Genomic DNA, 14,166 nt, shown 5'->3' with positions numbered 1-14,166 from the left:
CAGTGCTCAGTAACTTCAGCGAGTAACGGTGTTTTAACGGTACCGCTCTTGGTTGTTTCCTGGAAGAACCGGCATCATTACTTGCTGCTTATGTTTTGATAGGGATGAGGTTTGTGTGTGGATGCTTAGCGCCACGCGCCTTAAAGGTATATACAGATGGATAAAGAGAGAAAGAGAAAAAAAAACGAGATCAAAATAGGTTGAAAACTCATTCTCGTTCGTCAGAAAGTGGGTAACCACAGGGTGTAACAACCTGGGGTCGTGTATACAGTCCACCCTGGATGGATCAATGCGTATTAGCCAGATGACTGGTACTAGCTGACGAACGGTTAAGGTGGTCCGCCGGGGTGGATGGGGTTGGGGGAGCAGAGATAGACAATAGATTGGTTGACGAGACTCGCGGGTGAAGCCTCTCTTGGGTGGTGGCAGGTCCTGCACGGAAACCTACCAGTCCACTATCTTTCATTTGTTTTTCCTCTGTCCACCTCGGCATCGACCCGTCTCCAAGGAGGTAGACTGACGGACGGTTTTAGACATAGTGTCACGTGACTGAACCTGACCAGCCACACACTCTTGACTGTTGCGAGATAGAGTTCCTGGTGTCCTGCAGCTCCGTACAATGTCATTGGTTTTATGCTCCCACACCACCCTCCTCTGTACGGAATCCGGAGCAGCTTCCTCAGGTAATGAATACCTGGATTCTCTTTATCGACAAGCAGAGTTTATGTCTCGCAACCGTACAGCAAGAATGGAACTACGAGGGTCTTGTTCAGTCTGGACTTGGCAGCAAACCTGATGGTGCTGCTGCGCCATGTCATATCCATCCTGGTCAAACCTACTGTTGCCGTCGCGATCCCGATGCGGATGTTTGTCTTAGAGCTGTCATCTTTGGAGAGGGTGGAGTGCAAGTACTTAAAAAGTGTTGACTAAGTTGATGACCTTATACAAACTCTGTCTGAAGCTCTTATCTTTGGTTTCAGCTAGGCCCAATTTACCTACCTTTCCTGCTCATTGCTGGTAGACGTCTGGACCAATCGTGGCGTTCTAGTCACCGGGTATAAAGAGGATGTCCTTGTTTTGCTACTGTTTTCATGGCCTTTTCCAGCTGATCGTAACATTCCTCCTTTGTTGTCTTTGTTCGTGGAAGTCGGAGCATTAAACTCGGACATTGGTGACATTTTGAGGTATGAGAAATGCGATCAACCTGCTGGAAATGGATGATGATGATGGCTCCAGACACTACGTACGAAGAATCCCACTACGTGCTCGTGTTTGGTTTCTTCCATTCTAGAGCTTGCCGGTGGAGTGTATGGTTGTTGTTGATCCGAGTCTCAACTGGTCCGCATGAAGTTTCTTAGTCCTTTCTCTGGACTTGTACACTTGTAGGCCCATCTTCCTCTCCAAGACTACAGCCGACACATTCAAAGGGCAATGAGTCCAGTCCATTCATTCGACTTCACCTAGGATGCCGTGTTAGCATGACGATTTGCTGTTAAGGGCTTACTCCCTTGGCCTTTATCTTTTTAGAGATAAAATACAAGGTAGTGGGACCTTTAGGATGTAGCTAGGGTGGAGGTAGAGTGGATAAGAGTGGTGTGGTCTTTGTTGTCTAGTGAACATCATGCGTCTCGAATTGGCGTTGGGTTTTTTTCTGAGCAAAAAAGTACAGAAACATGGCAACCTTCAACAGCCGGCCCTCAGCTGCATCTTTAAATACGATTCTGAGCGAAAACGATTCAGAACTTCAGATGCTATAATGTAAAGACCAAACTTTAGGTTATGGCGGGAAAGAATGTTCCCACCCTAGACTGAGAGGTGAGGAAGCATACGCAGTACCGGTGACCCTAGAGGTCATTTTTTGCTATTTTTGGGCCATCTGCCCAACAATTTACCCTCACCTCCCTCCATCGGATCGAATCCATTCTTTCCTGCTGGACAGTGAAAGTTCGGAGTTTAAGCCCAGTTTTTGTTTGTTTATTTTATTTCACTTGCCTTTTTCTTTACCTACGCTCAACTGTGGAGCAGACAGTGTATGGTTCGAGTCTGAGCTTGGAAAATTCCGCCTGCCCACCCAGCAGTTCTTCAACACAATGAGCATCCGGTGGACAAAGGTGGCAGAAGGATAGCGCTGGGCTATAGCATCCAATTGGAATGCTTTGGTAACGGTGAACCACTTACATGCTCTGCTTATGGGACTCATTACAATCAGCTTTCAACTTCGACATTGTTCTCTTGCCCCGCACACCCCACGCTCGTATTTTTGAGGCATGACTTCCAGATTCTTAGAGAGAACCGAGCACCAAAATACAAGTCTGAAGAAATATTTTACCTGGGGAAGTTCACCTGGTCTAGTTCTGATTCACTGCATGGAATGCTGGCGGAATGCTAAACTTGCGGACCCAGCTATTAAGTGCCGGTCCCGCGGGCGCTAATTAGACTGAATTATCCCCCTCCCCTTGACATGCTAGGCAACTGCAAGCCACTTTAAGGCCGGGCTCTTTGAAGTGACGAATGACTGGTCGGAAGTATACAGGCTCCTGGCTGTGGGTTCTCCCGGGGCTGGTGCTGCCCTACACACTGTTGTATTTTAAATAAAAAGGTGGAATGGCTTGAAAACTATGGAATGAGATAATTAGTCATCCAACCACCCAGCCTGCCCGACTGTCAGCCAGTCTTCTCCAAGCGATAGCATAAGCTTTCGGTCTTCTCGTCAATGTTTCGCTAACTTCGTCGACGAAGAGTTACTCTGAAGGGGGGAGGTGTCAAGATTTCTGGCCGGGGGTATGGTAGGGGGTGGGCTATGCATCCACGTCAACACTAACCAGCAGCTCCATGCATCAACGTGCACAAGGGGTGGGTCGCACGAGGCAGCCATACAGACCGAGGATGTGGAAGACAAGAGATCGTAAAGCAAACAACCCGCTCATGCATCTGGGCTCATGGACAACCACTGACAATTGCCGTCCTCTCGCACTGACATACTTTGTTTAAGTCCGACCTCTGGATAGTATCTAGATCCATGGTTCGAACCACACGAGGGGACAGCAGAACTTGTGTCAAGATACGAGGCTGCATAATAACAATTGTGACAATCGACAACGATGAGCACTTGCCAATGCCTAGATGCCTTTCCCTGACTCTTCATCACCATCTTTTAGCTCTGAATTTAAGACACGATGATGATAAGGAGATAATGGTTGGTTGTTGGCGCTTAACACCATGACCGAGCCGGAAAATATATCACAACAACGTTGAAGATCGAGGCGAAGAGTCGACGAGAAAAGAAGGGAGAGGGGGACAAGCCTCTCTTCCTGAGGACGATTGCTTGTGTCAGCAAAGATATCGTTTGTCCAAAATGACGGGGAAAGATCCAGCCATTGTTTCAGGACCATCAGTCTCCATCAGCGACTTCCTCCACTGTTCAGTCTTTGCCTGCGCTCTCCTCAGTAGCAGTTGTGGTAGAAGAAGAATGGCCGGCGATGGTAGAAGACGAGTTACGAGGTCTTCGTGTCCCTGAGCATCTTTCAACTTCTCCCCGTGACTTGACTCGAGCAGAGGGCTGAAGCCTGTCGGCGTGGACACCATGTGACAACATCAACATCAACCTAACCAAGCCTGTTTGTGTGACTGTAACCATCTGTTGCTGGTCCCCCAGCCAGGCTACAACGCAAAAGGACGCATGGCCCAGAGCACTGGGTTGTCCGCCATTGGCTTCATGGCCTTCACTAGAAGCCACGGGGAGGTGGTGGTGGTGGTAGTGGTGGTGGGGAAGGGGTCTTGGGGTGGGGGAGGGGGAGGAGCCTTAGTGTAGCCCCGCAAAGCACCGGGCCCGAAAAGTATATTTCTGCTAATTAAGCCGTTCTCAGCATGAGAAGGTCACCGAACTCTTTCCTCGGCCAAGACCGTTTGCGACATCATTCTAGTTCGTAAGAGTTCGGATGTTATACCTTCTCCTCCTCCTCCTCTCCATGACACCATCATCATCGTTTTCGTCGTCATAATTATCATCGCTGTGTCGTTAAGTGCGTACGTGCATCCGGCTGCAGGGGGTCTCAACCAAAAAAAAAAAACGTCGACACACGTCTGACAGTTTCCGCCGCAGTCCTATAGCGTACACACACACACACGCACGCATGCATGCTCACATTATACATAAGCTCACACACACGCAGACGCACGCACACACCGCTTCCCCAGCGCCTTCTCTCTTCGCCCTCTCTCACCCACCACCACACACCCACCCACCAATCCACCGTCAGCAATAACAGCACACGCCTCTGGGTCGGGCCAGGGTCTAGTCACCTAGCAACCACCCTCCTTCCCGCGACCCCATTTCCCCCTTCCTCTCCTATCAGTTAACCCCCCATCCACCCACCCAACAACCCCACCATTCCCGACTCCTCAGCCTTTCCTCTCCACCCCCTCGTGTACCCCCTCTACTCGCCTCTTTCCTTCCTCGTTGGAGAAAAAGCTGGCCACAGGCCAACGCTCCACTCGCCGCCCGACCCCACGGGTACGTGTGCACCAGGGCCAGCACGAGGCGAGGAGAGGAGGGTGAGTGGGTGAAGGTGTGTGTGTGGGTGGGAAGGGGTAGGGGTGGAAGGAGGAGAGTAGTATACACGGGCTTGTACTGATTGCCGCATTGTGTCTGTACGCCGGCGGTGTGTTTAGTGCCTGCGCGAGGTATAGCACACAAGTTTAACAACCCTAGCCAGGCCAACCTTTTTTTTTCTAGTTTTCACACAAAGATATATAAATAATGAAATGATTAACTGAAAGTTGTGGGCTGCTACAGCAGGACCGATGAAGGTTGTAGCCTTGTGACTGATGACACGGCGCTCCGCTCGCTGTCTTTCCTTCTCTCGCTCTCTCGGCTGGCTTGAGTGTCCTGGGTTCACATCTCGGGGACACAGTTGGTCATTTTTTTGCATGTGGCGCTTGTAAATATCAACCCTCCACTATCTTTCTCTTACTCTCTTGCCGCTGTGTCTATATATATATACGTGCGTGTGTGTGTGTGTGAGAGAGAGTGTGTATTACTGTGTATACGTGCGTGTGTATGTGTGAGAGAGATCGAGTGAGAGTGTGTTACTGTGTGTGAGTGTGTGAGTGTATGCATCCGCCCGCCCTTCCGTGCACGGATGTTAGTGCGCGCGCACATTTTTAAGCGAAGAATAGTTTTTCTTTTCTTTTTGTCTCTTTCCCATCCCTTTTCTCCTTATTTCTCTTCCCCTTCTCTTCCTCCCCACACACACACACATTTGTCTCTCGTTCTGTTGCCTCTCTTACTCTCTCATGTCTTCCGCTTTCTTCTCCCTCTCTCAATCTCGCCAGCTCGCGCGCATCTCTTTCTTTTCTTCCTTCTCTGCACCTTGTTTTGCCTATCTTCTCCCTACAGGATACAATAATCCATAACCGACAACGGAGGGAAAACCCCTTTTACATTTGATGAATCATCAGAAATTCTGAGTACATTATATTTGTATTAAGTTATCTTCTCTGTCCTGCAGCTGTGACCTGTACCCCGGCTGTGCACCCTCGCTACATCCACGATATCAGGAGTCTGAGCATCCATTGGGATGGTGGCCATGCTTTCTCTTCTTGATGCGTCCTGTTGAAACTACAGTTTGAACTGACTTCCTGCTCAGGAAATATCGCTACATCTGTCAGCTGTGTCGCACGAAACCACCGCAGATTAGTAGGCTAGGACAGAGGGCAGGATTGTCAGTTATTTGAATATGGTGTCAACGGTGATAATGAATTCATAGTCTTGTCATGACACGCAGGAAAGGATGTCAGGCCTGAGTAGACTTGTAGACTTGGTCACGATGACTTTCAGTTTGTATAGCTAGCCAGGGGTGGTTTTGCTTTCCTTTCTGTTGTTTATTAATGCACCCGTTTTAAGGGTCTATACACGTACGTATTCTTTGGTTTCATCACTGAATGGAAGCTCATAACAAGGAACTATTTCTCCAAGTAAATTACTTGAACACATATTTTCGTCTACAGATATCACCAAGGCAAAGAAAAATGTTCAGCTCATCACATCACAGAGGTTTAGTCATTAAAAACAATTTTGAACGGAGTAGACCTTTAACTCACTGCACCCTCGGTATTTACAGTTGCAATAACATGTATGGTCCAATGGTCACATGACGACTGTAATAACGACACTGAAGTCAGTGTGTAATAACAATCTGATAACTCTGCCGAACATAAAGATGACCACGACATCCTTTAAAGGACTGCTGAGGTATACCATTGTCCTGATGAGTTGGCTAGGCTCCGGTAAAGATTGTTCTTGGTGATGTTTTTAGGCGTGAGAAGAAGGGCATTCATCAAGATTTGATAAAAAAAATAAAAATAAAAAAAAATAAATAAATAAATAAAAAATAGCATCTTGCATAGAGTTTTGTCAGTAGTAAGAAAAAGTGTTTTAGCCTTGGCTAACTTGAATACTGCTGGCAGACGATTTTTTTCCAAACTGCTAAAACGAGGCTTTAGACGACAAAGCTTCCGGTTTCTTCACATTCTTTGTTTAGCTCGCCGAGACTAACACTTCCCAAGAGGCTAAGCGTTGGTCTTGACAGACAGCAGTCCACCCATACACGTCCATGGTATCTGTAAGTACGTTTGCCTGGTGACATCACGCTTTTGTGCGCGGCTCAGGAGGTCACGAGGTCACGAACTACAGTCGCCCTGAATAAGGATGGTGTCGAAGTTCAGTGTTCTAGTTTCAGGTTGACTAGGTGTTGCTTTCGTTTGGTTTGTGACATACTGTCTGCTGGTGCTCATAAAGCTGTTACATTTCTATTTCTTCTTGGAAAATTAGACACTTCTGGAATCTTCTTGGGACAAGGGTGTAGCGGTACAATGTGCACTGAACTGTAAAGCAGACGGTGGAAGTGACCACTACCCGGGGTAATCAAGGTGTATCGATCTTCAAGAATCGAAATGGTACTCTACGATGACGAGTGTAATTACCTGCTAGCTTAATTTCTCTAATAATACATGTCCGCTCGGGAGATGCAAACATTTAAACACCGGAACCCTCATCCGCTGAACAGAAGCCGATCAAATCGTTCATGAACGTCACAAAAATACACCGACCGTTATGGCCGCTGTCTGCCGTGATGTCACAAGTTAGAATCTCGGTTAATTCCTGTGTGCTTTTCCTCCCAACATTAATTGTTAAAATTAACCATGCTCATTTCTGACAAGGTAATGGGAGAGTACGTTCTCTATACCTGTCAAATATTTGAGTTTGATTTCATGTTTGATGCAGGCGAATATCTAGGATGTACCAGTGTGTGTGTGTGACGTGGGTGTATGCTTGCGCGTGAGGGCTATGAAGTAGATCATCACAAAGTCAGAGAGATGGAGAGACGGAAAGGTATTCCCAATCTTGACAGAGGTCAGTTATGGGGTCAGATGTCAAACTCAAGGCCTAAAGAAAGCATCTTGCAAATATAACAGCAAACAACTCAACAACCTGAGAGCGAGAGAAAGAAAGAAAAGACAGACGGAGAGACAGAGTGAGGGAGAAGAATATACTGGGATGAGGGTGGGTACGAGACGAACAGACGGAGAGAGCGGTTTCAAAATTACTCACTTCTTCGATCGTCTTTTTCGATTTTTTTCTATATTTTTTCCCTTTTTATTATTTTTTTTTTCAACTTCTTTGATCAGGCCGATCCCACGCGGCCTGCTGTTGCCTGACAAAGTGCAGGGCAGCTAATAACCCGTTTTCACTCCGTCCCGGACACCGCCACCGCCGCCTGCTCTGACCTCACTGCTGCATCTCGCCTCCACGGCAACACCCGGTGCACAGGCCGGGTGACCACGCCAGCTGACGTAACGGTAACGTGATGCAGACGTGACTCCTGTTTAAAAAAAAAATAAGCTACGAAATCGTTATTGCAAATCAACAATAATGCACTTTTATTTATATATACATATTGTAACTGCCACAGACGGGTTGTTCTCTCTTTTCTTACCACTGTTCGTTTTTTTACTATCTTTGATATCTCGCAGTTTTATCTCGTATTAATCGAGACTTTTTAGAGTTTTTTCCACTTGTATCTAGGTTACAAAACTCGGCTCTGACCTTTTTTTTCGTTTTTTTTTTTTTTGTGTGTTTTTTGTGTGTTTTTTGTGACGAGGTTATCGCTGTTGTTTTTGTGGTGAGGTTACAAACAAACCACTGCCGACCTCTCATGTCACATACAGAAGCTGATGCTGAACTCTCATGTCATGATTCTTTCATGGGACTTTAAGGTGCGAGTGGTTCACCTAGAAAACGTCGGACAAAGAATTTGTTTGCCTCAGTGTCGATGAGAAATAGTTTAAACTTTTCCAAATATCTGGGGGTTTTTTTTTCTATTCAGTATCACTTCGTTTTTTAACATGTATCACGTAAGGGCTGTCCTGGTTGGACAAATATTGCCAAATGTGTCGCTATGGTTTACATGACATAGAAATATTTGTCAAACAGGGTCATATTCAACAACGGATCTTCCTTTAAGGTCTTTAAATGAAACCTAAAGAGCCTATTTATTTAAGAAAATAAAAATTACCCAAATTTACGTGTACACAATCTTAATCGTGAAAGACATTGTGGCAGGTAACTGCGAAAAACGAAAGAGATTAAAATGTTTACAGTTACAATTACAAATGGCTTGCATCTGTGTAAACCTCGTTGCCCACCATTTCAAATCCTGGAACTCCACTCACTTCAAGATTAGCTCACTCACGACTGACATCTTTGTCGGAAAAGGACGCCAACAGGACCACAAGAACAAGGACGTTAAATCAGAACTGACGAATACAGCTGACTGACGAGTAACGAACTCGCCCTTCTCGTCTTCTTCTCTTCTGAATCTTGGGGATCGCTGACGCTGACTTTGACGCAAGTTTTGGTTTCGGAGGTAACGCCCTTTACCCGCTGTACCTATATCTGGGGGGTGCTCCACCCTGTTCTCAAACACTACCGCAGTACGTCGCTGTTATCTGGTTGCGGGTTGAGTTATTTCCGCCCTCGTCAGGCCTCGCGGGTTGCTGCGCCTGGAGACGCCCACAGACTACCGGAGACACTCCAACTCCCAAACCCTTTGGTTGTCTGCGCGAGTTTTCAGCAAAGGACCAGTCATCGGGCAGAAAGAATGCATTCGTTGTTTTACTCCTTCTTTCGCAGCAACCGCAGCGCTTGTTCTCTCTCTCTCTCACTCACTCGTCTACCCCTCTCCCACCTCTCCATAAAAACATTTAGCCACCGGATGAAAAGCTTTCCTTTACCTCAGATTAACACATGCTCAGCAATTCGTTATTGCCTTTTATCTGACATTCGCCTAAGCTTTGTGTTTCATCTTTCTTTCTGATGACTGGATAAAGTGTGAGATACTATTTTCCCCAAACCTGGATACATACCTCTCTTCCGTTCTCGAGATATACGCCTACAAACATCGCCGTGCACAAAATGAGATAAAAATCGGGACTTCACAAAATGTCTAATCAACATTTGTTCCAGTTCTCCCATGGGCCGAGGCCTTTGAAACATGAATATCCATACACCGTCCTATTGTCTGTGTTGCTGGCCTCTTTCTGCATGCGGATGGCTGTGGTGTCTGGAGATTCTGGACATACTGACGTTGATGTAGTCATTAGAAGAATATTCTGGTCTCTCTTTAGTCGTTTGACTACCAGGACCAAGTTTTGCTTGGAACAAATGGCAGCACTGTTCATGTTTCTTTCACAATATTTTGAGAGCTACGATTGGCGACAGGGGTGAAGAATGATACCACCATTAAGGGCAATGACCCAACGACATCAGTGTAGTAACAGGACATCAACAGTGGCTTTTTGCAATCTCGACAGTCAACAGAGGACTTTTGCTCAAGCTGACCGTCGTAGCCTAAATAAAAACAATGAACCTCTTTATCATGAGGTTTATAGATGAATGCTTGTGTGCATATGTGTGGGTGGATGGATGGGTCGATGCACGGGTGTGTAAATGACATTATCCGCTCGTCAGGACAAGTATCTGCATCGCGTGTATCGGGTATCTGTAAATGTACACGTCGGGTATCTGTATGTGTTTGTGGTATAAAGAGGGCAGGTAGTGCTTGAGCACCCGGTACGAATTGTTCTGGCTGTAGTGTGTGAGTGTTTGAAAAATGTAGTGCGAGAATGTGTCGAGGGCTTTAGTGAAACGAGATCAAACCAAAGCAAATACAAGGTATCTAGAGAAGAAAGAATTTGAGACCAGCATGAAATAGCGATTGACGCAATATTAAAACAAAGGTTATGATTGGTGGAACACTGACATACATTTGTAATAGTTTATATATAGCTAGGCGGATGGGTGGAGTGTGGCGGGGTACAGGGATGATGACTGTCCTTCTGGAACTGTCGCAATAGGTAGGCGAATACCGTTGCATCTGTTGGACATGTCTCACCTGTATCTGGACTAACCAGAGGAATATGAGGAGTTGCAGTTGACGAGTGTCCGTGTGATGTGAACAGACGGTTGCTTGAATCTTGAAGGGTCTATCACCACAACACATCAGTTGACGACAGGGTGGAGATAGGCCTGTCAGTGACGGAAGTGTGGATCCACAGGTAGAGGATGGACGAGGACGGTCATCGTCAAGAAAATTGCCGGCTTCATGACCTGGTGTTGGGATGTCACGAGGTCCGGTCTGTCTCAAGTACCACTATATTGCCGATCGTGATGTGTGTAGATGGCGATCAGAGAAATCCAGTTCCAGGATTTACTAATACTGTTCAAAGTTTGAATCTTTAGGTAGTTCAGTCTTGTTTCACTTGCCACAGTCACTTTGAACCACGGACATACATTTCAATACACAACTGTCAATTCATCGTATCTCAGAATCTCGCAGAAACCCGTGAATATTGACAAGTAGACATCACAAGGTTTTTAATTGATTTATAGCATAGCAAGTCCCCAAGAGTGGCACACAGATGGATTATCTACAAGTCTAAAGGACATACAAACATTAAAGGGAGGCAATGGAAGAGTGGAGCCAGCTCGCATGACGAGGCTCGGAGTAGTAGGGAGAGGATGTGCCAGCGTCTGTATAAGGTACAGACTGTTGCAAAGATACCCACAATTTCGCAAAGCAGATCATCTGGACAAATACAGCAGATGATAAAAGAATCTTCTGACATTTGCTGTGATTCTTGTAGAAGGGTACATAACCATCAATGTGAATCGAGTCAGTGTTATCTAGCTTGCTTTTTCACACAGACAACAAACATCGTATGACTTAATCAAGTCTACTAAGTGTGGATAAATTAACTTTAAAGTAACACTACATACATTCAAAGTAAGGCCAGGACAAATGAGTTATTGGAGTCGTCAGGTTTTTCGGGGTGGGAGACGACAAACTACATGGTAATCCAAGACAGGGTCCACCATCTTCTCTGTAATACTGTCATTTGGTGTACTTACTCCAGTCGTAGTCGTTACTGGTATATCCATTAACTGCACTATCGGGTGCCGGGTACCTTTACTTTCCCACGTCTCCTCAGTTAGCAATACTAGTGTACCTACCCGTGTAACTCAACGCCACATCCGTTTTCATGACACCAGCCCACAGAGGGTCACGTGATATTTCCCCCACGATTCTGGCCGACTCCACCAACAGGCGGTTCTTTGTTTTTGTTTATTTTTCGTTTAACCAATAACCCAAGTCAATAACAATGCTCTATTTCATCGTCATTCAAAATCTCATTTCTTTTTTTTCATCGATATCATCCTTCACAATTGATCTTCCACATCAACTTTCTTCATTCGTTTCACTCACCAGTCCGGCGCATTCTCTCTCGACATGGCGAGACTCGGTGAGCAGGTGAAGCACCACACACCTTGATGGACGGGGAAAACCCGCCTGCAGCTCCGCATCACCGCATCACCTCAAAGCTGTTGTCTGTCTTCTTCAAACAGCTTACCGCCATTAAGAGGAGCCTTGCCACACGGGTTGTGGTGAAGTGCTTTCTCGGTGAAGTCAGAACCAATCGGTTGTAAAATGAACAGTAACATCCGAGGGGAAAGGTTACAGGTCCTTCAACCCAACCCTGACGTCACACTCAGGGGCGTGGCTGCTCTAGTGAACACAGTCGGCCTATTTATATAATTAAAGGAGGACCAGCAAACAAACAAAACTACCATACCCCAACTTAGAAACTCAAGCAAGCAGACATGCAAGCAAACAAACTATAAATTCTTAAATAAGATGCATACACAACAAGAAAGTGATGGTGGGGAAGAGAGTAAAGAAAAGTGAAGAGAGGAAGAGAAAAAAAAAAGAAGGGAGACAGCGATCAAAGAGGGAGAAGGGGGAGGTGGAGAGATACGTAAAGAATACTTTTGTCAAATGCTACATTACCAAAGATGTCTTACACAAAATAACTGATTAAAAATTAAGGCTGCCCACACCAAACTTTCCACGTACGAGCACATCTTGGCATGAACACACCTCGCTCTTCCACTGCCTTCAGCGATGCTCCAATATTTCTCGTATTCAGGTCGGGTAGATGGGGACGGGACTGCATGAAAACAGCAGAAGGGCAAAAGGTGAGCACTTTCCTAACCCATTACATTTTTCTTCTTATTTATTTTTTTTTATCTCTGGCACCTGCATGACATCCTTTCCCGTCATAAAACTGACAGTCATCTGGTAATCAATAAACATGCTTGAAATTAAGTACAACTGGCTCCCTGAGAATGTTAGGGAGAGGGGAGGGAACTTGCCGCAGAGGGCAGACAACTGGTCTACGTCTGGGTTCTGGCCAACCCCCAGCTTCCTGTTCTCTGCACACGTCAGGCGTCACGGTCGAAGGACAAGCCGGTGACGTCACAGGCAGGCATCTTGCGCGCGCTGCACCCGCCCACGAGTTCAAAGCGCCAGCGCGGGTCGCCGCGGACGTGGACTCGCGCACTCTTGATGCAGACGACACCGTCGCTGCCGCTCGTGCCTCCGCCACCACCTGCAGCATGCAGATCGAAGTCTGGCTGCGCCGTAATTACATTTCGCAACACTAGCGGCAGCTGCTGCAGCTGCTGACCTCTGGCTGAACCCAGAACTCGACACGACCCGCAAGATGGCGCGCGAGAGGAACCCACTTCGTAACAGTGCGGGCAAACTGGTCGAAGTTCGGGGGGCGTCCTTTGGCGACGATGATGCGATGCTCGGAAGTATATATTCGCTGGCCGAGTTGTCAACCATCATCGTTGTCTTCTTCGAAAGTTTCTCTGTATTTTAATCAAGTCGTCGATGGAGGGAGAGACGGAGATGGATGGGAGGGTGGCCGGGAGAGAGTAACGGCAAAGGACGCGGACAGGGGGAGGGAAGCACTTTCAAAAATAAGAGGAACATTCTGAAGAAATACCGTGAGCAGCTGTCATCACAGTAATATATATATAAAGTATTTTTTTTTATACGTTTTTACCGTGCATATATAGTTTGTTGTTATTCTTCTATCGCATCTACCGTCGGATGAAAATTATTTCTTTGACTCTTTTTCGGTTCGCTTTCTCTACATGTTATTATGTCTGTACGAGTATGCATATATATGCTTTAGTGCCTCTGTGTGTGTGTTTAAGAAAGTTTTTGTTTAATATTTTTCAAGCTAAATCCTCTACAAATACACATCATAACATCGCAGCTCATGTTACGACGAAACGTTTCAAACCGTCTCACATTGTCTCCAAGAACTCGGGAGTTCAACTACTGCAAACAAAATTTTGACACGTGTCATTTACACCGCGAGAAACTTCTTTTTGTGGAGCATCTTGCACAGAACACCATCAAAAACATTGAAAGCCTAAACCAAACACAAAACCAGCTTCGTATCAAGATACATTTCAGTTGCGGGAGTCTTCGAACACAACAAAGACTTTCACTATTAAGTAATGATTAAAAATATTGAAGAAATATTCTTGTTTCTAAAAAAGAAAAAAAACAGATCCATTGGTGGGGAAAAAAAAGAACAAAATACCCTAGAATAATTTCTGGATAACGAGAAACAAATGCTAGCTTGAGTTACAGACAGAATATCAAATACAGTCATTGGAAATAAATGATTTTGTGTGGAGTTCAGAAACGCGGTGTAATTCGGAAGGAAACTTTATATGTCTCATTGTGA

Source organism: Pomacea canaliculata, linkage group LG2, assembly GCF_003073045.1.
Source record: "Pomacea canaliculata isolate SZHN2017 linkage group LG2, ASM307304v1, whole genome shotgun sequence".
Lineage (NCBI taxonomy): Eukaryota > Metazoa > Mollusca > Gastropoda > Architaenioglossa > Ampullariidae > Pomacea > Pomacea canaliculata.
Note: the sequence above shows the minus strand (reverse complement) of the source record.